At 40.7% G+C, this 27391-nt stretch overlaps 1 long non-coding RNA gene across 1 annotated transcript in view; it reads left to right on the top strand.

The window, feature by feature from the left end:
- Window positions 1-25945, top strand: part of LOC131393057 (uncharacterized) — a 45944-nt gene extending 19999 nt beyond the window's left edge. The window contains exon 3 of the long non-coding RNA XR_009215843.1: window positions 23763-25945. This is a non-coding gene — a long non-coding RNA (uncharacterized LOC131393057). The remainder of the gene's footprint in view (window positions 1-23762) is intronic.
- The last annotated feature ends 1446 nt before the right edge of the window (window positions 25946-27391 follow it).

The following is a 27391-nucleotide window of genomic DNA, read 5'->3' as shown; positions in this document are numbered from 1 at the left end:
CGGTATTTGACCTTTTCCCTCTGACTTATTTCATTTTGCATAATACCCTCAATGTCCATCCATGTTGTCACAAATGGCTGGATTTCATCATTTCTTATAGCTGAGTAGTATTCCATTGTGTATATATACCACAGCTTCTTTATCCATTCGTCCCTTGATGGGCACTTAGGTTGCTTCCAAGTCTTGGCTATTGTGAATAACGCTGCAATGAACACAGGGGTGCATGTACCTTTACAAATTGGTGTTTTCAAGTTCTTTGGATAAATACCCAACAGTGGAATAGCTGGATCATATGGTAGTTCTATCCTTGATTTTTTGAGGAATCTCCATACTGTTTTCCATAGTGGCTGCACCAGTTTGCACTCCCACCAGCAGTGTATGAGAGCTCCCTTCTCTCCACATCCTCTCCAACACATGTTGTTTCCTGTCTTGTTAATTATAGCCATTCTGACAGGCGTGAGGTGATATCTCATTGTAGTTTTGATTTGCATTTCCCTGATAGTTAATGATTTTAAACATCTTTTCATGTGCCTGTTGGCCATCTGTATATCTTCTTTGGAGAAATGTCTGTTCAGGTCTTTTGCCCATTTTTTAATTGGGTTGGTAGTTTTTTTGTTGTTGAGATGCATGAGTTCTTTATATATTTTGGAGATTAAGCCCTTATCAGAAGTATGGTTTGCAAATATCTTCTCCCAATTGTTAGATTGTCTTTTTGTTTTCTTGATGGTTTCCTTTGCTGTGCAGAAGCTTTTTAGTTTGATGTAGTCCCATTTGTTTATTTTTTCCATTGTTTCTCTTGCCCGGTCAGTGTGGTGTTTGAAAAGATGTTGCTAAGACTGATGTCGAAGAGCGTACCGCCTATGTTTTCTTGTAGAAGTTTCACAGTTTCAGGTCTTACATTCAAGTCTTTAATCCATTTGGAGTTAATTTTTGTGTATGGTGTAAGGTAAGGGTCTACTTTCATTTTTTTGCTTATGGCTATCCAGTTTTCCCAACAACATTTGTTGAAGAGACTTTCTTTTCCCCATTGTATGTTCTTGGCTCCTTTGTCAAAGATTAGCTGTCCATAGATGTGTGGGTTTATTTCTGGGCTTTCGATTCTATTCCATTGATCTGTGTGTCTGTTTTTGTGCCAGTACCATGCTGTTTTGGTTACTATAGCTTTGTAGTATATTTTGAAATAAGGGAGTGTGATACCTCCAGCTTTGTTCTTTTTTCTCAGGATTCCTTTAGCTATTCGGGGTCTTTTGTTGTTCCATATAAACTTTAGGATTCTTTGCTCTATTTCTGTGAAAAATGTTGTTGGAACTTTGATAGGGATTACATTGAATCTATAGATGGCTGTAGGAAGTATGGACATCTTAACTATGTTAATTCTTCCAATTCAAGAGCACGGAATATCTTTCCATTTCTTTGTGTCTTCTTCAATTTCTTTCAGCAATGTTTTATAGTTTTCGGTGTACAGCTCTTTCACCTCTTTGGTTAAGTTTATTCCTAGGTATTTTATTCTTTTTGTTGCAATTGTAAATGGGATGGTATTCTTAAGTTCTCTTTCTGCTACTTCGTTGTTAGTATACAGAAATGCAACTGATTTTTGTATGTTGATTTTGTATCCTGCAACTTTACCATATTCGTTTATTACTTCTCAAAGTTTTCTGGTGGATTCTTTAGGGTTTTCTATATATAAAATCATGTCATCTGCAAATAGTGACAGTTTCAATTCTTCCTTTCCAATTTGGATCCCTTTTATTTCTTTCTCTTGCCTGATTGCTCTGGCTAGGACTTCCAGTACTATGTCAAATAGGAGTGGTGACAGTGGGCATCCTTGTCTCGTTCCTGTTCTTAGAGGGATGGCTTTCAGTTTTTCACCATTGAGGATGATATTAGCTATGGGTTTCTCATATATGGTCTTTATTATGTTGAGATACTTTCCTTCTATACCAATTCTATGCAGAGTTTTTATCATAAATGGATGCTGTATCTTGTTAAATGCTTTCTCTGCATCTATTGAGATGATCATGTGATTTTTATTCTTCATTTTATTAATGTGGTGTATTACGTTGATTGATTTGCGAATGTTAAACCATCCCTGCATCCCTGGAATAAATCTCACTTGATCATGGTGTATAATCTTTTTAACATGTTGTTGTATGCCATTTGCTAGTATTTTGTTGAGGATTTTTGCATTGATGTTCATCAGTGATATTGGCCTGTAATTTTCTTTTTCTGTGTTGTCCTTGTCTGGTTTTGGTATCAGGGTAATGTCAGCTTCGTAGAATAAGTTAGGGAGCTTCCCCCTCTCCTCAATTTTTTGGAAGAGTTTGAGAAGGATAGATATGAAGTCTTCTTTGAATGCTTGGTAGAATTCCCCAGGGAAGCCGTCTGGTCCTAGACTTTTATTTTTGGGGAGGTTTGTGATTACTGTTTCGATCTCCTTACTGGTGATTGGTCTATTCAAATTCTCTACTTCTTCTTGGTCCAGTTTTGGAAGGTTGTATGATTCTAAGAATTTATCCATTTCTTCCAGATTGTCGAATTGGTTGGCATATAGCTTTTCATAGTATTCTCTTATAATCTTTTGTATTTCCGAGGTGTCTGTTGTAACCTCTCCTCTTTCATTTCTGATTTTACTTATTTGTGCCTTATCTCTTTTTTTCTTGGTGAGTCTAGCTAAAGATTTGTCAATTTTGTTGATCTTTTCAAAGAACCAGCTCTTGGTCTTATTAATTTTTTTCGGTCTCTATTTCATTTATTTCTGCTCTGATTTTTATGATTTCCTTTCTTCTACTGATTTTGGGCTTCGTTTGTTCTTCTTTTTCCAGTTCCTTTAGGTGCATTGTTAGATTGTTTATTTGAGATTTTTCTTGTTTGTTGAGATGGGCCTGTATTGCTATAAACTTCCCTCTTAGAACCGCTTTTGCTGTATCCCATAAATTCTGGCATGTCGTATTTTCATTTTCATTTGTCTCCAGATATTTTTTGATTTCTTCTTTGATTTCTTCGTTAACCCAGTCGTTGTTCAGTAGCATTTTGTTTAATCTCCACGTATTTGTGGCTTTTCTGATTTTCTTCCTATAGTTGATTTGTAGTTTCATACCGTTGTGGTCAGAAAAGATGCTTGGTATTATTTCAATCTTCTTAAATTTATGGAGACTTGTTTTGTGGCCTAATATGTGATCAATCCTGGAGAATGTTCCATGTGCATTTGAAAAGAACGTGTATTCTTCGATATTTGGATGGAATGCTCTGTATATATCTACTAGGTCCATCTGTTCTAGTGTTTCGTTTAAGGCCAATGTTTCCTTATTGATCTTCTGTTTGGATGATCTATCCATTGGTGTAAGTGGAGTGTTAAAGTCCCCTACTATTATTGTGTTACTGTCTATTTCTGTTTTTATGTCTGTTAATAATTGCTTTATATATTTAGGTGCACCTACATTGGGTGCGTAGCTATTCACAAGTGTTATATCCTCTTGTTGGATTGTTCCCTTGATCATTATGTAATGCCCTTCTTTGTCTCTTTTTACAGTTTTTGTTTTAAAGTCTATTTTGTCTGATGTGAGTCCTGCAACCCCAGCTTTCTTTTCATTGCTATTTGCGTGGAGTATCTTTTTCCATCCTTTCACTTTCAGTTTGTGAGTGTCTTTATGTCTGAAGTGTGTCTCTTGTATGCAGCATATATATGGGTCTTGTTTTTTTATCCAGTCAGCCACCCTATGCCTTTTAATTTGAGCATTTATTCCATTGACGTTTAAAGTAGCTATTGATAAGTATGTACTTACTGCCATTTTTTAACTTTTTTTTTTCTCAGTGTTTTAGTAGTCCTTCTCTGTTCCATTCTTCTTCTATACAGAATTGATGGTCACTTTAGTTTGACCTCTGTCTGAAAGCTGTACTCTTAACTCCCCTCTTCCCTCCTTTTATGTTTTTGATATCATATCTAACCTCTTTTTTGTGTATTTGTATCCATTACGTTCTTATCATGGAAAGAGATAATTTTTCCTATTTGTGGTCTTCTCTTTTCCCCTTAAATCAGTCCCTTTAACATTTCTTGTAGCACTGGTTTCTTGGTGACAAACTCCTTTAATTTTTGCTTATCTGGGAAAATTTTGATCTCTCCTTCCATTTTTAATGATAACTTTGCTGGGTAGAGTATTCTTGGCTGTAAGTTTTTTCCTTTTAGCACTTTAAATATATCATGCCATTCTCTTCTAGCCTGTAAGGTTTCTGCTGAGAAGTCAGCTGATAGCCTTATGGGGTTTCCTTTGTATGTAACTTGTCTTTCTCTTGCGGCTTTTAGTATTCTCTCTTTATCTTTAATTCTGGACATTTTTATTATGATGTGTCTTGGTGTGGGCCTCTTTGGGTTTATCTTGTTTGGGGCTCTCTGTGCTTCCTGTACCTGTATGTCTGTTTCCTTCCTTAGGTTAGGGAAGTTTTCATCCATTATTTCTTGAAATAGGTTCTCTGCCCCCTTGTCTCACTCTTCTCCTTCCGGGACCCCTATAACATGGATGTTAGTGTGCTTGATGTTGTCCCAGAGGTCCCTTAGACTGTCCTCACTGTTTTTAATTCTTTTCTCTTTTACCTGTTCAGCTTGGGTAATTTCTTCTAGTCTTTCATCCAGCTCACAGATCCGTTCTTCTGTATCCTCTACTCTGCTTTTGAGTCCCTCTAATGAATTTTTCATTTCCAGTATTGTATTCTTCATTTCTGATTGGTTCTTTTTTATATCTTCCATTTCTTTGTTGACATTCTCACTGAGTTCATCTATTCTTCTCCCCAGATCAGTGAGCATCCTTAACACTCTTAGTTTGAACTCTCTGTCAGGTAGGTTGCTCATTTCTGTTTCACTTAGTTCCTTTTCTGGGGTTTTGTCCTGTTCCCTTACTTGGAATGTTTTCTTTTGCCTCCTCATTTTTCCTCTTTCCCTGTGTTTGTGTCTACGTATTAGGTAGGTCAGCTATGTCTCCTGCTCTTGGACAGGTGACCTTATGTAAGTGATGCCTTAGGAGGCTTCCAGTGTGCTTCCCTCAGTTCTCAATGTTCCAGGGGTGACCTCTATGTGGGCTACGTGTGTCCTTCTGTTGTGGCCTGTTTGCTCTCCCTGTAGGCACCCAGGGAGGCCGAGTTATGCTTTGGCCAGCTGTTGTAATGCTGAGCTGCTTGTAGTTATTGTGGGCCCTTCAGTCTCTTTATCAGGTGTGGGGAGCCCCAGCACAGTTGGTTGCAAGTTCTAATAACACATATGTGTTGCAGTATTCCTTTTAAGTGAGTAGGCCCCCAGCATGACAGGTTGTTAGGCTCAGGGCCTTACAATTGCTGTAAGCCTCTAGCCTATTAGGTCTCTTGTCAGCTCTCTGAGGATTGCAGCTGGGTGGGGCTGGCCTCAGGCACAGGAGAACCCAATCGTTTCAGGCCTTGGAAGGTGGGGCAAACCTCCTATGTGGGTCTTTGAGAAGCACAAGTCTTCTGCAGCTGACAAATCCTGATGCCCACAGGTCCACACACACAGTCAACACAGTCCTGCCCCGTGTGAGCGCCCCGACCTCCCCAAGGGGACCCAGACTCTCCACGGCGGGAGCCCCACACACTCCGCCACTGCCCCACACTCTCCACCCACTCCTTGTGCACACCCTGCCCTGCTCAAGTCAGCTCAGTTGCCAGGCTGCAGAGAATCCAGTCACCAATCTATGCAGGCCCACAAGTTGCCTGAGGGCTTGTTGTTGGGTGAGGCCAGTCTCTAGAGTGGGCTACCTGCCCTGGCTTAGCTGGATTATATCAGTGCTCTAGCGGGTGCGGCAGACCCTGGGCTAGCAGGCCTCAGGGAGAACTCCAATGGCGTCTGTGTCAGCACGCCCACACCAGGCCACAACAATGGCCGCTGCCAATGTCCCAGTCCCTGGAGAGGTCTCACCCCTCACTGAGATGCACTCAGGGCCTATTAGGTGAGTCTCTTTTCACCAAAGCACTGTGCACCTTTCTTTCTGGTGATTTTAGGGTGCTTTCTGAAACGGGTGAGTTTGTGTGTGGGCCCTTTAAGAGCCAGTTTTAGTTTCTTTGTGTACCGGGTTTTCTGGGGGTACTCCCCAATGTTTTAGTGGCAGGCAAAGTCAGATATTATGCCGCTGGTTTCGATTGTGCTGGGTCCACACAATGCCCACAGTGGGGGCGCTCCCCGGCTCAGGGCCCCGCGCCTCCAGGGAGGCTGCGTACCTGTGAGCTGCTCCCGGCAGCTGTGAAGCTGGCGGCTTGTGAAGGCGGCGTTTTTCCTCTCCAGAAGGGAGTCTCTGCCTCTTCTACCTCAGTTAGGATTGTCTGTTGTTGCAGGAGTTCCTCTTATGCAGTTTTCAGTTCTGTCTCAGGGGTAATTTTTTCACGAGTAGTTGTAAATTGGCTGTGTCCACGGGAGGAGGTGAGTTCTGAGTCTGCTTATGCCGCCATCTTGACTCCTCCCCACGGTGAGATCTTGATGGGACTCCTGGAGGTAAATGCAGGCAAGTGTGGGCCGCTCCAAGGCTCGACCTCTGGAGTTTTTATCTCTCAAGCTGGTCCACTCTCAGTCTCCAGCAATTATCAATGACCCTTTAAGGATTACTGCCTGATGAGGTTCCTGCAGAGTTTCTTCTCCTGGTGAACTGTGAACTGTGTAAATACTTTAGAACAGCTATATTCCCAGAAATTTTTGGAAGCCACATTCTTTCCTGTTCCATAATGCATGAGGAAAATGTTAGAGTCATTAAGAGTAAAATGTAATGTTCTCAGGATGGAAGGAGAAGCTTAGAGGTCTTGTTTCCAGCGTCATTCCACCTCCTTTTCTCTTCTCTTCCTCCCTTTCCTTCCACTGGGTGATCAATATGCTTATTTTCCTCTTGTACTGACTCTCCTGGAAACAGCCAGCAAAACTGCTTCAAGCTAGGGCTTAGAAGCCAATGAGAGGGCAATGCCAAGAGCAGAGAGATGACATGGAAGTTATAAAAATCTGCGTATTAGGAGACTAGACAAATACGACCATTGAGACATAACTTCCACCTGTAGAAGCCATGTGTGTGACCACCACAATACTCTGGTGGATGGCCTGCAGAGAGCCCTCAGGGCACTTGAACCTGTGTCCAACCACCTGTGCTTTCATCCCATGTGCCACCATTAGTTGGTGGGAACCTGCCTGTATATCATGTAACTGATTTAAAAATTAACTCAGGTTATTCTTTTTCAAAAATTATTTCATTGAGGTGATACTGGCTTATACTATTGTGTAAATCTCAGGTGTACATTATTATATATTAATTTCTGTATAGACTGCATCGTGTTCACCGCCAATAGTTTACTTTTTATCCTTCCCCATACGTATGTGCCCCTTTACCCCTTTTGCCCTTTGCCCAGGCCTTCCCCTCTGGTACCACTAATCTGTTCTCTGTATCTATGTGTGTGTTTGTTTATCTTCCACATATGAGTGAAATCATATGGTGTTTGTCTTTCTCCATCTAACTTACTTTGCCTAGCATAATACCCTCAAGATCCGTTGATGTTGTTGCACATGGCAAGATTTCATCATTTTTTATGGCTGAGTAATATTCCATTATATATATACCATATCCTCCTTATCCATTTATCCATCGATGGGTACTTAGGTTGTTTATAAGTCTTGGTTGTTGTGAATAACACTATAATGGACATGGGGTGCATATACCTTTTCAACTTAGTGTTTTCATGTTCTTTGGATAAACACTCAGAAGTTGAATAGCTGGATCATATGGTAGTTCTATTTTTAATTTTTGAGGAATCTTCATACTGTTTTCCATTCAATTTACATTCTCACTAGCAGTGTATGAGGGTTCCCTTTTCTCCATATCCTATCCAGCCCTTGTTATTTTTTGTCTTTTTAATAATACCTGGGGCCGGCCCTGTGGCTTAGTGGTTAAGTGTGCATGCTCTGGCGCTGGCGGCCTGGGTTCAGATCCCAGGTGCACACCAATGCACCACTTCTCTTGCCATGCTGAGGCGGCATCCCACATACAGCAACTAGAAGGATGTGCAACTATGACATACAACTATCTACTGGAGCTTTGGGGAAAAAAAGGAGGAGGATTGGCAATAGATGTTACCTCAGAGATGGTCTTCCTCAGCAAAAAGAGGAGGATTGGCATGGATGTTAGCTCAAGGCTGATCTTCCTCACAAAAATAAAAAATAAAAAATAAAAAATAAATAATACCCATTATGAGGAAGATCAGCCCTGAACTAATGTCGAATGCCAATCCTCCTCTTTTTGCTGAGGAAGATGGGCCCTGGCCTAACATCCGTGCCCATCTTCCTCTACTTTATATGGGACGCTGCCACAGCATGGCTTGACCAGCGGTGCATCAGTGCATGCCTGGGATCTGAACCTGAGAACGCTGGGCCGCTGAAGCAGAGTGCGCGCACTTAACTGCTGCGCCACTGGGCTGGCCCTGCATTCTAGTTTTGATTTGCATTTCCCTAATAATTAGTGATACTGAACATCTTTTCGTGTGCCTGTTGGCTATCTGTATGTCTTCTTTGGAAAAATGTGTATTCAGATTCTCTGCCCATTTTTAAATCAGGTTGTTTAATTTTTTGTTATTGAGATATATGCGTTCTTTATATAATTTGGATATTAACCCCTTGTTGGATATATAATTTGGAAATATTTTCTGCCAGTTGGTGGGTTGTCTTTTCATTTTGTTCGTGGTTTCCTTAACTGTACAGAAGGATTTTGGTCTGATGCAGTCCCCTTTGTTTATTTTTTCTCTTGTTTCCTTTGCCTGAGTAGACATGGTATTCAAAAAGATACTGCTAAGAACAATGTCAAAGAGCATACTTCCTGTATTTTCTTCTAGGAGTTTTATGGTTTCAGTTCTTACATTCAAGTCTTTGATCCATTTTGATTTTTTAAATTTTTGTGTATGGTGTGAGGTAATGGTCTACCTTCATTCTTTTGCAGTTGGCTGTCCAGTTTTCTCAGCACCATTTGCTGAAGAGACTTTCCTTTCTCCATTGTATGTTCTTGGCTCCTTTGTCAAAGATTAGCTGTCCATAGATGTGTGGTTTTATTTCTTGGCTGTCAATTCTGTTCCATTGATCTGTGTGTCTGTCTTTTTTCCAGTACCATGCTGTTTTGATTACTATAGCTTTGTAGTATATTTTGAATTCAGGGAGTGCGATACCTCCAACTCTGTTCTTTTTTCTCAGGGTTGCCTTGGATATTTGGGGTCTTTTTTTGTTTCATATCAATTTTAGGATTCTTTGTTCTATTTCTGTGAAGAATGTCATTGCGATTCTGATTGGAATTTCATTGAATCTGTAGATTGCTTTAGGTAATATGGATATTTTAGCTATGTTTGTTCTTTCAATTCATGAGCATGGAATGTCTTTCCATTTCTTTATGTCTTCTTCAATTTCTTTCAACAATGTTTTATAATTTTCAGTGTATGGTCTTTCATCTCCTTGGTTAAATTTATCCCTAGCTATTTTATTCCTTTTGTTATGATTGTAAATGGGATTGTATTCTTGATTTCTCTTTCTGCTAGTTTGTTATTAGTGTATAGAAATGCAATTGAGTTTTGTATATTGATTTTGTACCCTGCAACTTTACTGTATTCATTGATTAGTTTAATAGTTTTTTTTGTTGGATTCTTTAGTGTTTTCTACATGCATAATCATGTCCTCCACAAATAGTGACAGTTTTACAACTTCCTTTCCAATTTGGATCCTTTTATTTCTTTTTCTTGCCTAATTGCTCTGGCTAGAACTTCCAAATCCATGTTGAATAAGAGTGGTGAGAGTGGGCATCCTTGTTTTGTTTCCTTTCTTTGAGGGATAGCTTTCAATTTTTCACCATTGAGCATGATTTTGGCTGGGGGTTTGTCATATATGGCCTTTAATATGTTGAGGTACTTTCCTTCTATATCCATTTATTTCAGAGTTTTTATCATAAACAGATGTTGAATTTTGTCAAATGCCTTCTCTGCATCTATTGAGATGATCATGTGATTTTTATTCTTCATTTTATTAATGTGGTGTTTCACATTGATTGATTTGTGGATGTTGAACCATCTCTACATCCCTGGAATAAATCACATCATAGTGTATGATCCTTTTACTGTATTGCTGTATTTGATTTGCTAATATTTTGTTGAGGATTTTTGCATCTATGCTCATCAGTGGTATTGGGCTGCAATGTTCCTTTTTTGTGTTGTCCTTTTTGGTATCAGGGTAATGTTGGCCTCATAAAATGAATTAGGATGTGTACTGTCCTCTGCAATTTTTTGGAAGAGTTTGAGAAGGATAAGTATTAAATTTCCTTTGAATGTTTGGCAGAATTCACTGGGGAAGCCATTTGATCATGGACTTCTGTTTTTTGGGAGGTTTTTGATTACTGTTTCAATCTCTTTACTTGTGATTTGTCTATTCAGATTTTCTATTTCTTCTTGAGTCAGTTTATGGAGGTTGTATATGAGTCTAAGAATTTATCAATTTCTTCTAGGTTATCTGTTTTTGTTGGTGTATAGCTTTTTGTAGCATTTTCTTATAATCCTATGTATTTCTGTGGTGTCCATTGTAATTTCCCCTCTTTCATTATTTGAGTCTTCTCTCTTCTTTTCTTAGTGTGTCTAGCTAAGGGTTTGTCAATTTTCTTTATCTTCTCAAAGATCAGCTCTTAGCTTCATTGATCCTTTCTTTTGCTTTTTTTTTTTTGCATCTATTTCATTTATTTCTGCTCTGATTTTTATTATTTCCTTCCTTCTACTGACTTTGGGCTTTGTTTGTTTTTCTTTTTCTAGTTCTTTTAGGTATAGTGTAATATTGTTTATTTGAGATTTCTCTTGTTTGTTGAGATAAGCCTGTATTGCTATAAACTTTCCTCTTAGTACCACTTTTACTGTATCCCATAAGTTTGGGTATGTTTTGTTTTCATTTTCATTTTTCTCCAGGTAGTTTTTGATAACTTTTTTGATTTCTTTATTAATCCAATAGTTCAGTAGAATGTTGTTTAGTCTCCAGATATGTGTAACTTTTCCATCTTTTTTCTTGTAGTTGATTTCTAGTTTCACACCATTGTGGTTGGAAACGATGCTTGATATGATTTATTTATATTTTTTATTTTTTATTTTTTTATGGCAGAAATTTTATTTATTTTTTTTATATTTTTAATTTTTTATTGCAGTAACATTGGTTTAGAACATTGTATAAATTTCAGGTGTACATCATTATACTTCTATTTCTGGATAGATTACATCATGTTCACCATCAAAATACTAATTACAACCCATCACCACTCACATGTGCCGAATTATCCATTTCACCCTCCCCCCTCCCCCCTTCCCCACTGGTAACCACCAATCTAATCTCTGTCTCTATGTGTTTGTTTATTGTTGTTATTATCTACTACTTAATGAAGGAAATCATATGGTATTTGACCTTCTCCCTCTGACTTATTTCACTTTGCATAATACCCTCAATGTCCATCCATGTTGTCACAAATGGCTGGATTTCATCATTTCTTATGGCTGAGTAGTATTCCATTGTGTATATATACCACAGCTTCTTTATCCATTCGTCCCTTGATGGGCACTTAGGTTGCTTCCAAGTCTTGGCTATTGTGAATAATGCTGCAATGAACACAGGAGTGCATGTATCTTTATGCAATGGAGTTTTCAAGTTCTTTGGATAAATACCCAGCAGTGGAATAGCTGGATCATATGGTAGTTCTATCCTTGATTTTTGAGGAATCTCCGTACTGTTTCGCATAGTGGCTGCACCAGTTTACACTCCCACCAGCAGTGTATGAGAGTTCCATTCTCTCCATATCTTCTCCAACACATGTTGTTTCCTGTCTTGTTAATTATAGCCATTCTGACGGGCGTGAGGTGATATCTCATTGTAGTTTTGATTTGCATTTCCCTGATAGTTAATGATTTTGAACATCTTTTCATGTGCCTGTTGGCCATCTGTATATCTTCTTTGGAGAAATGTCTGTTCAGGTCTTTTGCCCATTTTTTAATTGGGTTGGTAGTTTTTTTGTTGTTGAGATGCATGAGTTCTTTATATATTTTGGAGATTAAGCCCTTATCAGATGTATGGTTTGCAAATATCTTCTCCCAATTGTTAGGTTGTCTTTCTGTTTTCTTGATGGTTTCCTTTGGTGTGCAGAAGCTTTTTAGTTTGATGTAGTCCCATTTGTTGATTTTTTTCTATTGTTTCTCTTGCCCGGTCAGACATGGTGCTTGAAAAGATGTTGCTAAGACTGATATCGAAGAGCATACTGCCTATGTTTTCTTCTAGAAGTTTCATAGTTTCAGGTCTTACATTCAAGTCTTTAATCCATTTGGAGTTAATTTTTGTGTATGGTGTAAGGTAAGGGTCTACTTTCATTTTTTTGCATGTGGCTATCCAGTTTTCCCAACACCATTTGTGGAAGAGACTTTCTCTTCCCCATTGTATGTTCTTGGCTCCTTTGTCAAAGATTAGCTGTCCATAGATGTGTGGGTTTATTTCTGGGCTTTCGATTCTATTCCATTGATCTGTGTGTCTGTTTTTGTGCCAGTACCATGCTGTTTTGGTTACTATAGCTTTGTAGTATACTTTGTAATCAGGGAGTGTGATACCTCCAGCTTTGTTCTTTTTTCTCAGGATTCCTTTAGCTATTCGGGGTCTTTTGTTGTTCCATATAAACTTTAGGATTCTTTGCTCTATTTCTGTGAAAAATGTTGTTGGAACTTTGATAGGGATTTCATTGAATCTATAAATTTCTTTAGGAAGTATGGACATCTTAACTATGTTAATTCTTCCAATCCAAGAGCATGGAATATCTTTCCATTTCTTTGCGTTGTCTTCAATATCTTTCAGCAATGTTTTATAGTTTTCGGTGTACAGATCTTTCACCACTTTGGTTAAGTTTATTCCTAGGTATTTTATTCTTTTTGTTGCAATTGTAAATGGGATGGTATTCTTAAGTTCTCTTTCTGCTACTTCGTTGTTAGTGTACAGAAATGCAACTGATTTTTGTATGTTGATTTTGTATCCTGCAACTTTACCATATTCGATTATTACTTCTCAAAGTTTTCTGGTGGATTCTTTAGGGTTTTCTATATATAAAATCATGTCATATGCAAATAGTGACAGTTTCACTTCTTCCTTTCCAATTTGAATCCCTTTTATTTCTTTCTCTCGCCTGATTGCTCTGGCTAGGACTTCCAGTACTATGTTAAATAGGAGTGGTGACAGTGGGCATCCTTGTCTGGTTCCTGTTCTTAGAGGGATAACTTTCAGTTTGTCACCATTGAGGACGATATTAGCTGTGGGTTTGTCATATATGGTCTTTATTATGTTGAGGTACTTTCCTTCTATACCCATTTTATGCAGAGTTTTTATCATAAATGGATGCTGTATCTTGTCAAATGCTTTCTCTGCATCTATTGTGATGATCATGTGATTTTTATTCTTCATTTTATTAATGTGGTGTATCACGTTGATTGATTTGCGAATGTTAAACCATCCCTGCATACCTGGAATAAATCCCACTTGATCATGGTGTATAATCATTTTAACGTATTGTTGCATGCGATTTGCTAGTATTTTGTTGAGGATTTTTACATCGATGTTTATCAGTGATATTGGCCTGTAGTTTTCTTTTTTTGTGCTGTCCTTGTCTGGTTTTGGTATCAGGTTAATGTCGGCTTTGTAGAATGAGTTAGGGAGCTTCCCCCCCTCCTCAATTTTTTGGAAGAGTTTGAGAAGGATAGGTATTAAGTCTTTGAATGTTTGGTAGAATTCCCCAGGGAAGCCGTCTGGTCCTGGACTTTTATTTTTGGGGAGGTTTGTGATTACTGTTTCGATCTCCTTACTGGTGATTGGTCTATTCAAATTCTTTACTTCTTCTTGATCCAGTTTTGGAAGGTTGTATGATTCTAAGAATTTATCCCTTTCTTCCAGATTGTCGAATTTGTTGGCATATAGCTTTTCATAGTATTCTCTCATAATCTTTTGTATTTCTGAGGTGTCAATTGTAATTTCTCCTCTTTCATTTCTGATTTTGCTTATTTGTGCTTTCTCTCTTTGTTTCTTGGTGAGTCTAGGTAAAGGTTTGTCAATATTGTTGATCTTTTCAAAGAACCAGCTCTTGGTTTTATTAATTTTTTCTATTGATTTTTTGGTCTCTATTTCATTTATTTCTGCTCTGATTTTTATGATTTCCCTTCTTCTACTGATTTTGGGCATCGTTTGTTCTTCTTTTTCCAGTTCCTTTAGGTGCATTGTTAGATTGTTTATTTGAGGTTTTTCTTGTTTGTTGTGATAGGCCTGTATCGCTATAAACTTCCCTCTTAGAACCGCTTTTGCTGTATCCCGTAAATTCTGACATGTCGTATTTTCATTCTCATTGGTCTCAGGGATTTTTTGATTTCTCCTTTGATTTCTTCGTTGACCCAGTCATTGTTCAGTAGCATTTTGTTTAATCTCCACATATTTGTGGCTTTTCTGATTTTCTTCCTACAATTGATTTGTAGTTTCATACCATTGTGGTCAGAAAAGATACTTGGTATTATTTCAATCTTCTTAAATTTATGGAGACTTGTTTTGTGGCCTAATATGTGATCAATCCTGGAGAATGTTCCATGTGCATTTGAAAAGAACGTGTATTCTTCGGTTTTTGGTTGGAATGCTCTGTATATATCTACTAGGTCCATCTGTTCTAGTGTATCATTTAAGGCCAATGTTTCCTTATTGATCTTCTGTTTGGATGATCTATCCGTTGGTGTAAGTGGAGTGTTAAAGTCCCCTAATTATTGTGTTACTGTCTATTTCTGTTTTTATGTCTGTTAATAATTGCTTTATATATTTAGGTGCACCTACATTTGGTGCGTAGCTGTTTACAAGTGTTATATCCTCTTGTTGGATTGTTCCCTTGATCATTATGTAATGCCCTTCTTTGTCTCTTTTTACAGTTTTTGTTTTAAAGTCTATTTTGTCTGATATGAGTACTGCCACCCCAGCTTTCTTTTCATTGCCATTTGCATGGAGTATCTTTTTCCATCCTTTCACTTTCAGTTTGTGAGTGTCTTTATGTCTGAAGTGTGTCTCTTGTATGCAGCATATATATGGGTCTTGATTTTTATCCAGTCAGCCACCCTATGCCTTTTAATTGGAGCATTTATTCCATTGACATTTAAAGTAGCTATTGATAAGTATGCACTTACTGCCATTTTTTAACTTTTTTTTTTCTCAGTGTTTTAGTAGTTCTTCTCTGTTCCTTTCTTCTTCTATACAGAATTGATCGTCTCTTTAGTTTGACCTCTGTCTGAAAGCTCTACTCTTTAACTCCCCTCCTCCCTCCTTTTATGTTTTTGATATCATATCTAACTTCTTTTTTGTGCATTTGTATCCATTACGTTCTTATCATGGACATAGATAATTTTTCCTATTTGTGGTCTTCTCTTTTTCCCTCAAATCAGTCCCTTTAACATTTCTTGTAGCACTGGTTTCTTGTTGATGAACTCCTTTAATTTTTGCTTGTCTGGGAAATTTTTGATCTCTCCTTCCATTTTGAATGATAACCTTGCTTGGTAGAGTATTCTTGGCTGTACATTTTTTCCTTTTAGCACTTTAAATATATCGTGCCACTCTCTTCTAGCCTGTAAGGTTTCTACTGAGAAGTCAGCTGATAGCCTTCTGGTGTTTCCTTTGTATGTAACTTGACTTTCTCTTGTGGCTTTTAGGATTCTCTCTTTATCTTTAATTCTGGACATTTTGATTATGATGTGTCTTGGTGTGGGCCTCTTTGGGTTTATCTCGTTTGGTACTCTCTGTGCTTCCTGTACCTGTATGTCTGTTTCCTTCCTTAGGTTAGGGAAGTTTTCATCTATTATTTCTTGAAATAGATTCCCTGCCCCTTTGTCTCGCTATTCTCCTCCCGGGACACCTATAACATGGATGTTAGTGCGCTTGATGTTGTCCCAGAGGTCCCTTAGACTGTCCTCACTGTTTTTAATTCTTTTTTCTTTTACCTGTGCAACTTGGGTAACTTCTTCTAGTCTTTCATCCAGCTCGCAGATCCGTTCTTCTGTATCCTCTACTCTGCTTTTGAGTCCCTCTAGTGAATTTTTCATTTCCAGTGTTGTATTCTTCATTTCTGTTTGGTTCTTTTTTATATCTTCTTTTTCTTTGTTGACATTCTCACTGAGTTCACCTATTCTTCTCCCCAGATCACTGAGCATTCTTAGCATCTTTGTTTGAACTCTCTGTCAGGTAGGTTGCTCATTTATGTTTCACTTTGTTCGTTTTCTAGGGTTTTGTCCTGTTCCCTTACTTTGAATGTGTTCCTTTGCCTCCTCATTTTTCCTCTTTCCCTGTGCTTGTGTCTACGTATTAGGTAGGTCAGCTATGTCTCCTGCTCTTGGATAGGTGACCTTATGTAAGTGATGGCTTAGGAGGCCTGCAGTGTGCTTCCCTCAGTTCTCAATGTTCCAGGGGTGACCCCTATGTGGGCTATGTGTGTCCTTCTGTTGTGGCTTGTTTGCTCTCCCTGTAGGTGCCCAGGGAGGCCGAGTTATGCTCCTGGCCAGCTGTTATAATGCTCAGCTGCTTGTAGTTGTTGTGGAGTTTTCAGTCTCTTTATCAGGTCTGGGGAGCCCCAGTACAGTTCGCTGCAAGTTCTAATACCACATTTGTGTTGCAGTATTTCTTGTAAGTGAGTAGGCCCCCAGTGTGTCAGGTAGTTAGGCTCAGGGCCTTACAATTGGTATAAGCCTCCAGCCTTTAGGTCTCTTGTCAGCTCTCTGAGGATTGCAGCTGGGTGGGGCTGGCCTCAGGCACAGGAGAACCCAATTGTTTCAGGCTTTGGAAGGTGGAGCAAACCCCCATGTGGGTCCTTGATAAGCACAAGTCTTCTGCAGCTGACAAGCCCTGCCACCCACAGGTCCACACACAGAGTCAACACAGTCCTCCCCTGTGTGCGTGCCCCGACCTCCTGAAGCGGACCCAGTCTCTCCACGGCGGGAACTCCACACACTCCACCATGGCCCCACACTCTCCACCTGCTCCTTGTGCATGCCCTGCCCCCTGCCCCGCTGAAGTCGGCTCAGTTGCCAGGCAGCAGAGAATCCAGTCACCAATATATGCAGGCCCACAACTTGCCTGAGGGCTTGTTGTTGGGTGGGGCCAGTCTCTAGGGTGGGCTGCCTGCCCTGGCTGAGCTGGATTAAATCGCTGCTCTAGCAGGTGGGGCAGACTCTAGGCTAGCAGGCCTCAGGGAGAACTCCAATGGCGCCTGTGTCAGCATGCCCACACCAGGCCACAACAATGGCCGCCGCAAATGTCCCAGTCCCTGGAGTGGTCTGACCCCTCACCGAGATGCACTCAGGGCCTATCAGGTGAGTCTCTTTTCACCAAAGCACTGTGCACCTTTCTTTTTGGTGATTTTAGGTTGCTTTCTGAACTGGGTGAGTTTGCACCTGGGCCCTTTAAGAGCCAGTTTTAGTTTCTTTGTGAACCAGCTTTTCTGGGGGTACTCCCCAATGTTTTAGTGGCAGGCAAATTCAGATATTATGCCACTTGTCTCGATTGTGCTGGGTCCACACAATGCCCCCAGTGGGGGCGCTCCCCTGCTCAGGGCCCCATGCCTCCAGGGAGGGCTGTGTACCTGTGGGCTGCTCCCGGGTGGCCGTGAGGCGCTGCGCTTGTGAAGGCGGCGTTTTTCCTCTCCAGAAGGGAATTTCTGCCTCTTCCACCTCAATTAGGATTGTCCGTTGTTGCAGGAGTTCCTCTTATTCGGTTTTCAGTTCTGTCTCAGGGGTAATTTTTCCGCGAGTAGTTGTAAATTGGCTGTGTCCACGGGAGGAGGTGAGTTCAGAGTCTGCCTACGCCACCATCTTGACTTTCTCCTTGCTTGATATAATTTAAATCTTAAATTTATTGAGGCTTGCTTTGTTTCCCTATATATATGGTCTATCTTTGAGAATGTTCCATGTGCACTTGAGAAGAATGTGTATTCTGCTGTTTTTGGATGGAATGTTCTATAATTATATCTACTAAGTTCATCTGATCTAATGTTTCATTTAAGGCCACTGTTTCCTTGTTAGCTTTCTGTCTGGATGATCTATCCATTGATGTAAGTGGGGTGTTAAGGTCTCCGACCATTATTGTGTTGCTGTCAGTTTCTCCCTTTAGGTCTGTTAATAGTTGCTTTGTATATTTTGATGCTCCTGAGTTAGGCGCATATATACTAATAAGTGTTATGTCTTCTTGGTGCAATGTCTCTTTTATCATTATATAATGTCCATCTTTGTCTCTTATCTTTTTTGTCTTAAGTCTGTTTTGTCTGATGTAAGTATAGCTACACCTGCTTTCTTTTGGAGTATCTTCTTCCATCCCTTCACCCTGAGCCTCTTTGTCTTTAGAGCTGAGGTGTGTTACCTGGTGGCAATATATTATTGTCTTCTTTTTAATCCACCCATTCACTCGGTGTTTTTGATTGGTGAATTCAATTCATTTACATTTTGAGTGATTATTGATATATGAGGGCTTAATATTGCATTTATCTTTTATTTTCTAAATGCTCTATATTTCCATTGTTACTTTTTCCTTGTCTTTCATTTCAGTTTGGTGGTTTCTGTGATGTTTTTCACAGTTTTTTCTTCATTTATGATTTGTGACTCTGCTCTGAATTTTTGTTTTGTGATTACCATGAGTTTTGTATAAAAGATCTCATAGATGAGACAGTCCTTTTTCTGATAGCATCTTATCTCCATTAGCCTATGCAGGTTCCATCCTTTTCCTCTTCCCCTTATGTTATTGTTGTTGCAAATTATTTTTTTTGTTGTGAGTATATGTTCAAATTGAAGTGGTTATAGTTATTTTTGATGCTTTCTTTCCCTTTATCTTTTGTGTTATAATTAGGTTTTTATTAACCTATTCTGATATAGAGCTGCAATTTTCTGATTCTATCTCTCTACTTATCTCCTTGCACAAAGCTATGTAAACCTTTGCCTTTTTGTTTCAGGTGGGAGGGCTCCTTTCAACATTTCTTGTAAGGTAGGCCTAGTGGTGATGGACTCTCTCAGCTTTTGTTTTTCTAGAAAAGCTTTTATTTCTTCATCATATCTGAAGGATAATTTCACTGGATAGAGTATTCTTGGATGATAGTTTTTGTCTTTCAGTATTTTGAATACATCATTCTATTCTCTCCTAGCCTGTAGGGTTTCTGCTGAGAAATCTACTGAAAGCCTGATGGGGGTTCCTTTGTAGGTTATTTTCTTCTGTCTTGCTGCCCTTAACATTTTCTCTTTGTCATTGACTTTTGACAGTTTTAATATTATATGCCTTGAAGAAGGTTTTTTTGCATTGATGTAATCAAGAGTTCTATTAGCTTCGTGTAATTGTATGTCCAGTTCCTTCCACAGGTTTGGGAAGTTCCCTGCTATTGTTCCTTTGAATAAGCTCTCTGCTCCTTTCTCCCTGTCTTCTTCTGGAATACCTATAATCCTTATTTTACTTTTCCCAATTTAGTCAGATATTTCTTGAAAAATTTTTTCATTTTTTAAAAAAACTTAGTTCTCTCTCTGCCGCCACTTGAATCTTTTTTAGGTTTCTACCTTTGAGCTCACTTATTCTTTCCTCCATATGGTCTGCCCTACTTTTCATGCTTTCTACATTATTTTTCATCTCATTCATTGCATCCTTCATATCCAGAATTTCTGTTTGGTTTGTTTTTTAGAGTTTCAATCTCTTTGGTGAAGTATTCCTTCTGTTCATTAATTTTATTCCTGAGCCCACTGAACTGTCTTTTTGAGTTTTCTTGTAACTCATTGAGTTTCCTTATGACAGCTCTTTTAAAGTCTTAGTTAGATTGTACTCTTCTGTGATTTCAAATTTTGTTTCTGGAGAGTTGTTATTCTCTTTCTGTTCTGCTGTGTTACTGTAGTTCTTCATGCTATTTGACAAATTGATCCTCTGCTGGCACATTGGTTGTAGTAACTACTTTTTCTTTTTTTTTTTCCTGAGGAAGATTCACCCCGAGCTAATGTCTGTTGCCAGTCCTCCTCTTTCTTTGCTTGAGGAAGATTAGCTGTGAGCTAACATCTGTGCCAACCCTCCTCCACTTTATATGTGGGTTGCCACCACAGCTTGGCTGATGAGTGCTGTAGGTCTGCACCCAGGATCTGAACCCATGAAACTGGGCCACCAAAATGGAATGCACTAAACTTAACCACTACACCGTAGGGCTGGCCCCAGTAACTACTTTTTCTTATTTGGGTATGGCTTTGATTACTTTGCTTCTAAGCTGCTTTTGGTTGTATTTGAGAGTCTTCACTTTCCACCCTCTGCTGCCTCTGAGGGCGTCAATGCCCTCCTTGTGCCACCTTGTGCCTCTGAGGTTGCTGGTGCCTTGCTGCTCATGATGTCACTACAGTCTCAAGTGTTGCCACTGGAGTCACCAGGTTGCAAGCACTTCTGCAGCTTCTGGGGTTGCCTGGGACTCATGTTCCTCTGCTGGCTCTCAACAGACTTTCCATGGGCTCAGATGCTGCTGCCCCATGCACTATCTGCGCTGCTACTCCTGTGTTGTCTGGGAGTGCTAGTTGCACCACTACCAGAGGTGCTGGATTCATGAGTGTCACTGTTGCTCAGATGCTGCTGCCCCATGCACTATCTGCTCTGCTACTCCTGTGTTGTCTGGGGGTGCTAGTTGCACCACTACCAGAGGTGCTGGATTTGTGGGTGTCACTGTTGCTGTTGGAGGCCTGAGGACCTGGAGACTTGTATGCAGCCCCCATTGCTGGTGGAGCTGGTGTTGGGGGTGCCACCAATGGGGGCTGGGTCTCCAGTTCTGTTGTGGTTCCTGAAGATTCTGGTCATAATTTCCACTTTCCATGGCTTCAGATGTATAGATGCATGGATCTCTTATGCATCCTGTTGGCCTATGTAGGGAATCTTATGTTGGTCAATAGATGTCCAATTGGTTGTAAATTAGAGAGGAGAGACAAAGGGAGCAACTCACTCCACCATAATGCTGATGTCACTCCTTCAAGTTCTTCTTAGTTCTCCATTCATAGTCATATTTAGTCAATGACATTTTCTAACGTAAGCCTTTTTTCATTTTTGTCATTGAAGCCTATACATTATTCCTCTAAGCTGATTCCTTTCAATGCTTCTTTCATTTCTCTACTTCTTCATTCTTGATATGTGATGTTTTCCCTGCTGGTTGTACTGCATGAACAGCCTAAGTTGCTGCATTCTCATCAAAACGATGTTGATGTGAACTGAGCTCAGCAAATTTCCTTTATATTCTTTCAGACTGTTGGACCCCTGAGCTCTCCCACATGTCAGTAGAAGGTATTTGTATTTCATCAGGCCATATTTAGAAAGCAAATCAAAACAAACTTTGGTATATTTTTTGTTGTTGTGATTCTGATTCAATATATTTTTGTCTGGTTTTCTTGTGATGTGATAATGAAACTACAGAAAAACATCTAAGTACATATTGAAAGCAACGGGAGTACATTTTATAATTGCTAATGAACAAATGCAGCATTGAGTACTTTTTAAATGTGTAAACATCTTAGTACATTTTGGGAGGAGATAAAATAAGTTTAAGGAAGCTGGACTTAAATTGAACTCAAGGAGAAGTGAAAGGGAAGGTTGTGTCATAACCAGTCCCAGCAAATCTTCATTGCATAAAACTGAGCCTCGGGGCTGGCCTGGTGGTGCAAGCCATCAAGTGTGCACGCTCCGCTGCAGTGGCCCGGGGTTCTCTGCTTTGGATCCCGGGCGCACACCGACGCACTGCTTGGCAAGTCATGCTGTGGCAGCGTCCCATATAAGGTAAAGGAAGATGGGCACGGAGGTTAGTCCAGGTCCAGTCTTCCTTAGCAAAAAAGAGGAAGATTGGCATTGGATGTTAGCTCAGGGCTGGTCCTCCTCACAATAAAACAAACAAACAAAAAAACTGAGCATCAGGAGTTGATGGAGCCCTTTGGATCATAGCTTTTGTTTACCAAACATTCAACTAACACTTTTGGGGGCAAAAACAAGGTATAAGTCCCCAGGCAAGGCCTGTGAAAGGTATCTAAGACCCTAAAAGACATAGACCTCCAACCATAATGGAACCAATGAGTTAACTGCCAATGAGAGGTCCAAAGATTCTTCCTGGGGATAGGAGTTTATACAGTGCCAGTCTCCAAAGATCTGAAATCCTTTCCTGCATACTGTCACGTTAACCTCCCAACATCCTTGTGACATGTGAGGATCAATTATCAGCCAAGAATTAGATCTATAAAGCAGAATGGCAAGCTGTTGAAGCCTAGTGCCCCACACAGTGACCTCTTGGGAGAGGGATTCAGTTAGAGGAGTGATGAGTACTCCTCACCCATCTAACATAAAAAAGCAGAGGAACTTTCTTTGTTATAACTGCAATCCATTTAGCAGTCCACTCAGCTACATGTCCTACTTCTTTTTCTCTTGGACAACATCACTTACTCTATAATCTTCAGCTCAACAACAGCTAGGCTGCAAATGTCTCGTGTTTCTGGCTTCTGTAATAAAGGAACATATAAATGATGGTCTGGGTTTGGACTTAAAACCAAAGATATCAGAGGATTTGTTCCCAATAAGGGAAAAGAGTAAGAGATTTGGATTGCCTAATTTCTCCAAGAAATCATGCATTGGCTAAATCTACAAGCAAAATATCCAACAATTCATTACTGAATTTGAGCAATGGTACGGCCCAACCAACCAGAGTAACAGAAGCCAGAACTGTCCCCACTGCACCCCACCAGTGAAAGCTGTGCTGTAGACTGCCACTTACAGTTCACAATGCATCACTCAGCTTCCTTCATTTCCTTAGGCCAATTAGACCTTGAGAAGCAAGTAATTGCAGTTATTTACTGCCTTTGCCTAGGAATAATTTTTATTAGGTTCTGTGAGTAACTTTGGAGTTACTGCTGACAGCAATCAGCCTGCCACAAGCTTCTGCACATCAAGTTTAGGCCAACCAGTATCACCCCAGAGGACAGAGCAAAGTGAGCAGAGATGGAGGTGTGAGCCTCTCTTGGCCCATAATCTGGAATGTAGCAGTGTGCCAGGATACTGAAATTGGAAGAAGTTTCACAGTAAGAACTCACAGTCCTTCCAGGGTGTGCAGGAAATCCAAAGCTGGTGTGTGCGCAGGGTGATGGTGGTGGGGCCTGCAGAGCCAAATTAGGAAGAAGAGAGAAGCCGGTATGGGGATAGCAAATACTGTGATGTTGAGCCCACTGTGTCCTAAAGTGCTGCAGGACTCTGCCTGCTGAGATCCAAAGAGTAGTGTCCTCATTTGACAGCTCTCTGCTCTATGAAGTCACAGATTCAGAACAACTGGGAGGTGTGAAAAAGCCACAGACTCTTTCTAAAGAAGGTCAGCCTGATTACTTGTGCAGAAATGTAGTCATGAAGGTGCAGGTGACCAATTATTGGAAGAAAAAGTCCTTAGGAGATTAGCCTTCATTACCAGATAGAAAAGATTTTTGTCTGCTCTGTCAACTGCTTGTGTACAAATGCAAGATTCTCAAGAATTTAAGAATCTTGCAAAATTATATGTCCCTTTGTCATTTAAACATTCTCATCTCATGTCTCTTACCGAGATTACATTTTTAACATACCCCCAAATTACTTCTTTATCAATTGGCAGGTGAATTTTAGCCAATAATAGCTTTCTTGCAAATACTTAGAGCATAATTTCCTAAGCGTTCCTTTTATTTTCTTGCACCTCCAGAAAGAATATCATAACTGTAGCAGAAAAGAAGAGTGGGATCCTGCTGGGAGACCCTCAATACAATAAAGTGATGGGTGCACCCCTGTCCTAAGGAAACATTACCATGTGTCTTTGGAAAGAGGATTCTGCAGTCACAGGTGTGCAAAGCTGTAGATGGGTCTATATTGAATTTTCCAAGGAGGAGCCATCTTTCTTCAGTGACATTCAATTTCTAGTTTCTCTGCTGATCATCAGTTTTCTTCAGAAGTCTGACACAAGGGTATGATGTTTGGGCAGAAATCATGCAAAAAGCCTCCCTGATCATGGGCTGCATTTCCAGTGTCACAGAGTGCCTTCCAGGAAGGAAAGTTCTGGGACCCTGACAGGGAAGGAAAACAAGGAGACACCCACAGTGATGTAAATGCTGCTGGGGCCAGGGTGTCGTCAAGCCACCTTCCCACCCAACCCAGGGCCACCAGACATGTTCAGAGAGCTCCAGCCAGGGCTCCTGATGCCTGTTCTAAAGCCAGCGCCCCACCACAGAACTGCAAGGCAGGAAGGAAAATCTGGGCCATAAATACTTTTCTGCCTTTGTCAAGAATAAAGTAATCCACAATTATTTTGCTTTGGTGAGCTGTAGAATAGAAGTCTCTCCTAAAATTCAGCCTTGAGCTATAGCCGTACGGCCCTTGGAGGCCTTCACTTGGTGTCTCACATGTTTCTCCAGGGAAACCAGACTTTCCCCTAAAACATGTCTGTTTTGAAACTTCCCTCCTCACAGCTTGACTCCTGTGTTGGTATGCTTCTTCTCACCTCATAGCCACCCTAGATGGCGCATCTGTTCTCCTTTGTCCAGATTTGGACCAGATTCATAACTGGATCATGGGGCTCACTCCTCCTCTCTCTGATCCATTAAAATGTTAAGCAGATTGTCTCACTACCCTGTGCCAACCCTTCATTGATTTCATTGCAATTAGAATAAAATCAGATCTTCTCACCATAGCCGGTGGCCCCTAGCCTAGACCTCTGCCCATCAATCTGACCTCACTTCCCTCCATGTTCCCCTTCATCATCACACTGGACACATGGGTCTCCTCATTTTCCTGGCCATGGCCAGCTCCCCCTACCTCTGGGACACCGCTGAGTGGCCTTTCTGCCTGGTCAGCTCTTTCCCAGTCTACACATGGCTTTCACTGTGCATGGGCCATCCCTGAACACCTTCCCTATGGTAAATACTTCCATTCCCACCATTATTAAACCATCTCTTTTCTTCATGTTACTTAAAACAGTTTAAACTGTCTTATATTATGCATTGTGTTCTTGAATTGTATGTGTCTCTGGCTCTAGAATGTGAGCTCCAGGAGGGGTGGACCACACCTGTCTGGTTCAGAGTTATAAGCAGAGTGCCTGGGCCAGGGCCTGACCCTGAGGGGTCTTCCATCCTTTACTAAAGGATTATGTTACATTCACATTTAATTGTATGTCTACACACAGGTCATCACAATGAGAAATGAGAATATTTCACATAGTGCTGCCAAAACATGATCAAGAGGAAGTTATTGTATAAAAAAGTTTATAGAAAGACCTTGTCCATTAAGAATCGTTGCTATATACTATAAACATCTGTTCTACTTTAAGTTGTGAGTGATAAATAAATGACAAGCAATAGGATATATTGGAGCATATGAGGAAGCCATTTGGGGTAAAACTAAGTCGGCCTTGGTTTGTTTTTCCAAAAGAGCCTGTCACCTGCATTGTGTGTCAGCCTAGCCACGTCCCAAAGAGAAGAGTAAATGCCCTTAAGATAAGGATACAACTTCCCCCACATTGGCATTTCCTTAAGGATAAGAATTTCTCCCTGATTTGATTGCTGCACTCATCCTATAATCACCCAGCTTGAGACAACAGACCCGACACCAGCCACACCCATCGAGACACCAGACCTGCTCCCTGCTGTGTCCATCAATAGCTATTCTGGCAGGGCAATCTGACAGGGTGATCTTGTGGCTATTGTAAATGGGACATTGGAATCCTATGTGATACATGCTCTTTGACAGTATATAACTGCTCTGTACACCCCACTTCTTTGGTGCCCTTCCTTCCTTACAGAAGGAATGCCCTGGGATATGGTCCTCAAAAGTTGGCTCATAACAAACTCACCCCAATTTAGATTTATGGATTGATTATGGATTATTTACATCAACATGAGCTTTAAATATAGAACTTTCTGTCTCTTTTCTGTTTTTTAAGAAATTTTTAAACCATAGACACATTATTTTTCTGTCAACCTTCCAAAATCTGACACAAATACTGAAATGAAAAACATTTGTTTACCAGACACTTCTAGTTTCTAATTTCTTCTTCTTTGTTTTATTCTGCCCTTAGTTCAGAAAATGCCTGAGTTGCCCTCCCCCCACATGCAAGTCCAGGGAACCCTTGCCTTGGGAAGGGAGGATCCATCCTCTGTGCACCCCCCTGGAAGCACTGTGCTGAGACTGGTTGTGGGATGACCGCCGTTTGGTGGCCAGAGCAGTGACTGAGGACCTCAGGCAGGGGCTGACTGCTGAGCTCATCATATCAGCTGGGACATCTGGCAATTTCTGGAATCATAGACGGTACAGGTGAAGGGGTCGTCGCTCCACACCTACTTCTCAGATTAAGATTCCTCATCTCAAACACGGACCAGTTGACCTGGCACCTCAGTGAGTTGTGATGAGGTCTCTGGCTCTGGATCCTCCTCTGCAGGAAAAAGTGTCATCTGTCTACACTACCTCCACAAAGCACTTGTAGATGGGACAATTTAGTGTGTGAGATTCATAGCTGTTAATAGCTAGAAACCATAAATATCAATATCAAACGACAATATAAAGAATATAATACTTTAATATTAACATCAATATGGATTAACATCAATTATTGGAGCAGGTCTCTATTTCCATTCTAGGGCACAGTGGGTCTTGATATGAGTCAGACATAGATCTGGCCTCAGGTACGTAACTAAGCCAACATGGTAACAGGATGGTTCCAGTGTACAGCATGGGTAGGGGGAGGGGAGGAGGCAAGGAGGGAAGATAAGGAACAAACTCAGGGATGCTTGAGCAAGGTCTGGAAAAGCTAGACCAGTCAGACTGTGAGGGATGAGAGAGGGCTTTCAAATGAAAATTTGGTTTCATCATTTTCACTACCCTCCCATTGTATCTTTTCACTTTCTGTGATTAGTCACAGTCTCCTAAGCCAGAGGATCACTCTGCAAAGCAGAACTGTTCCCCACTGGGAAGTCCCATGCCTGCACTGGAGGCCAGTGTGGTTGCCTCACCCTCTCCCTCTCACTGATGCCAGGCTGGGTGGGGGTGGGGAGCAGGGCTGATATCCAGCAGAACTGGGGGAAAGACCTGGACGTGGGGGAGAGTGGAGTCCCCAGCAGAGACCCCAGTTTTGTGTGGGGTCCAGGCTGCTCTCAGGCTCCCCAGAGGGCAGGAAGAAGAGGCAGTGGGCCCAGAGAGCTTCTGGACCAGTCCAGGAAGTAGAGGTGCTGTCTTCAGCCCCTCTTCAACCTCCCACCATCACCAAGAACACCTCCACTCCCTGTTGCCCTGGGCTGACCTTCTGGGATCCTGCTTCCCCCTGCCAGCAACGTGATGAAGGAAGGC

Source organism: Diceros bicornis, chromosome 28 (assembly GCF_020826845.1).
Source record: "Diceros bicornis minor isolate mBicDic1 chromosome 28, mDicBic1.mat.cur, whole genome shotgun sequence".
Taxonomy (NCBI): Eukaryota; Metazoa; Chordata; class Mammalia; order Perissodactyla; family Rhinocerotidae; genus Diceros; species Diceros bicornis.
The sequence above is the reverse complement of the archived record's forward strand: the minus strand, read 5'-3'. Positions and strand labels throughout refer to the sequence as shown.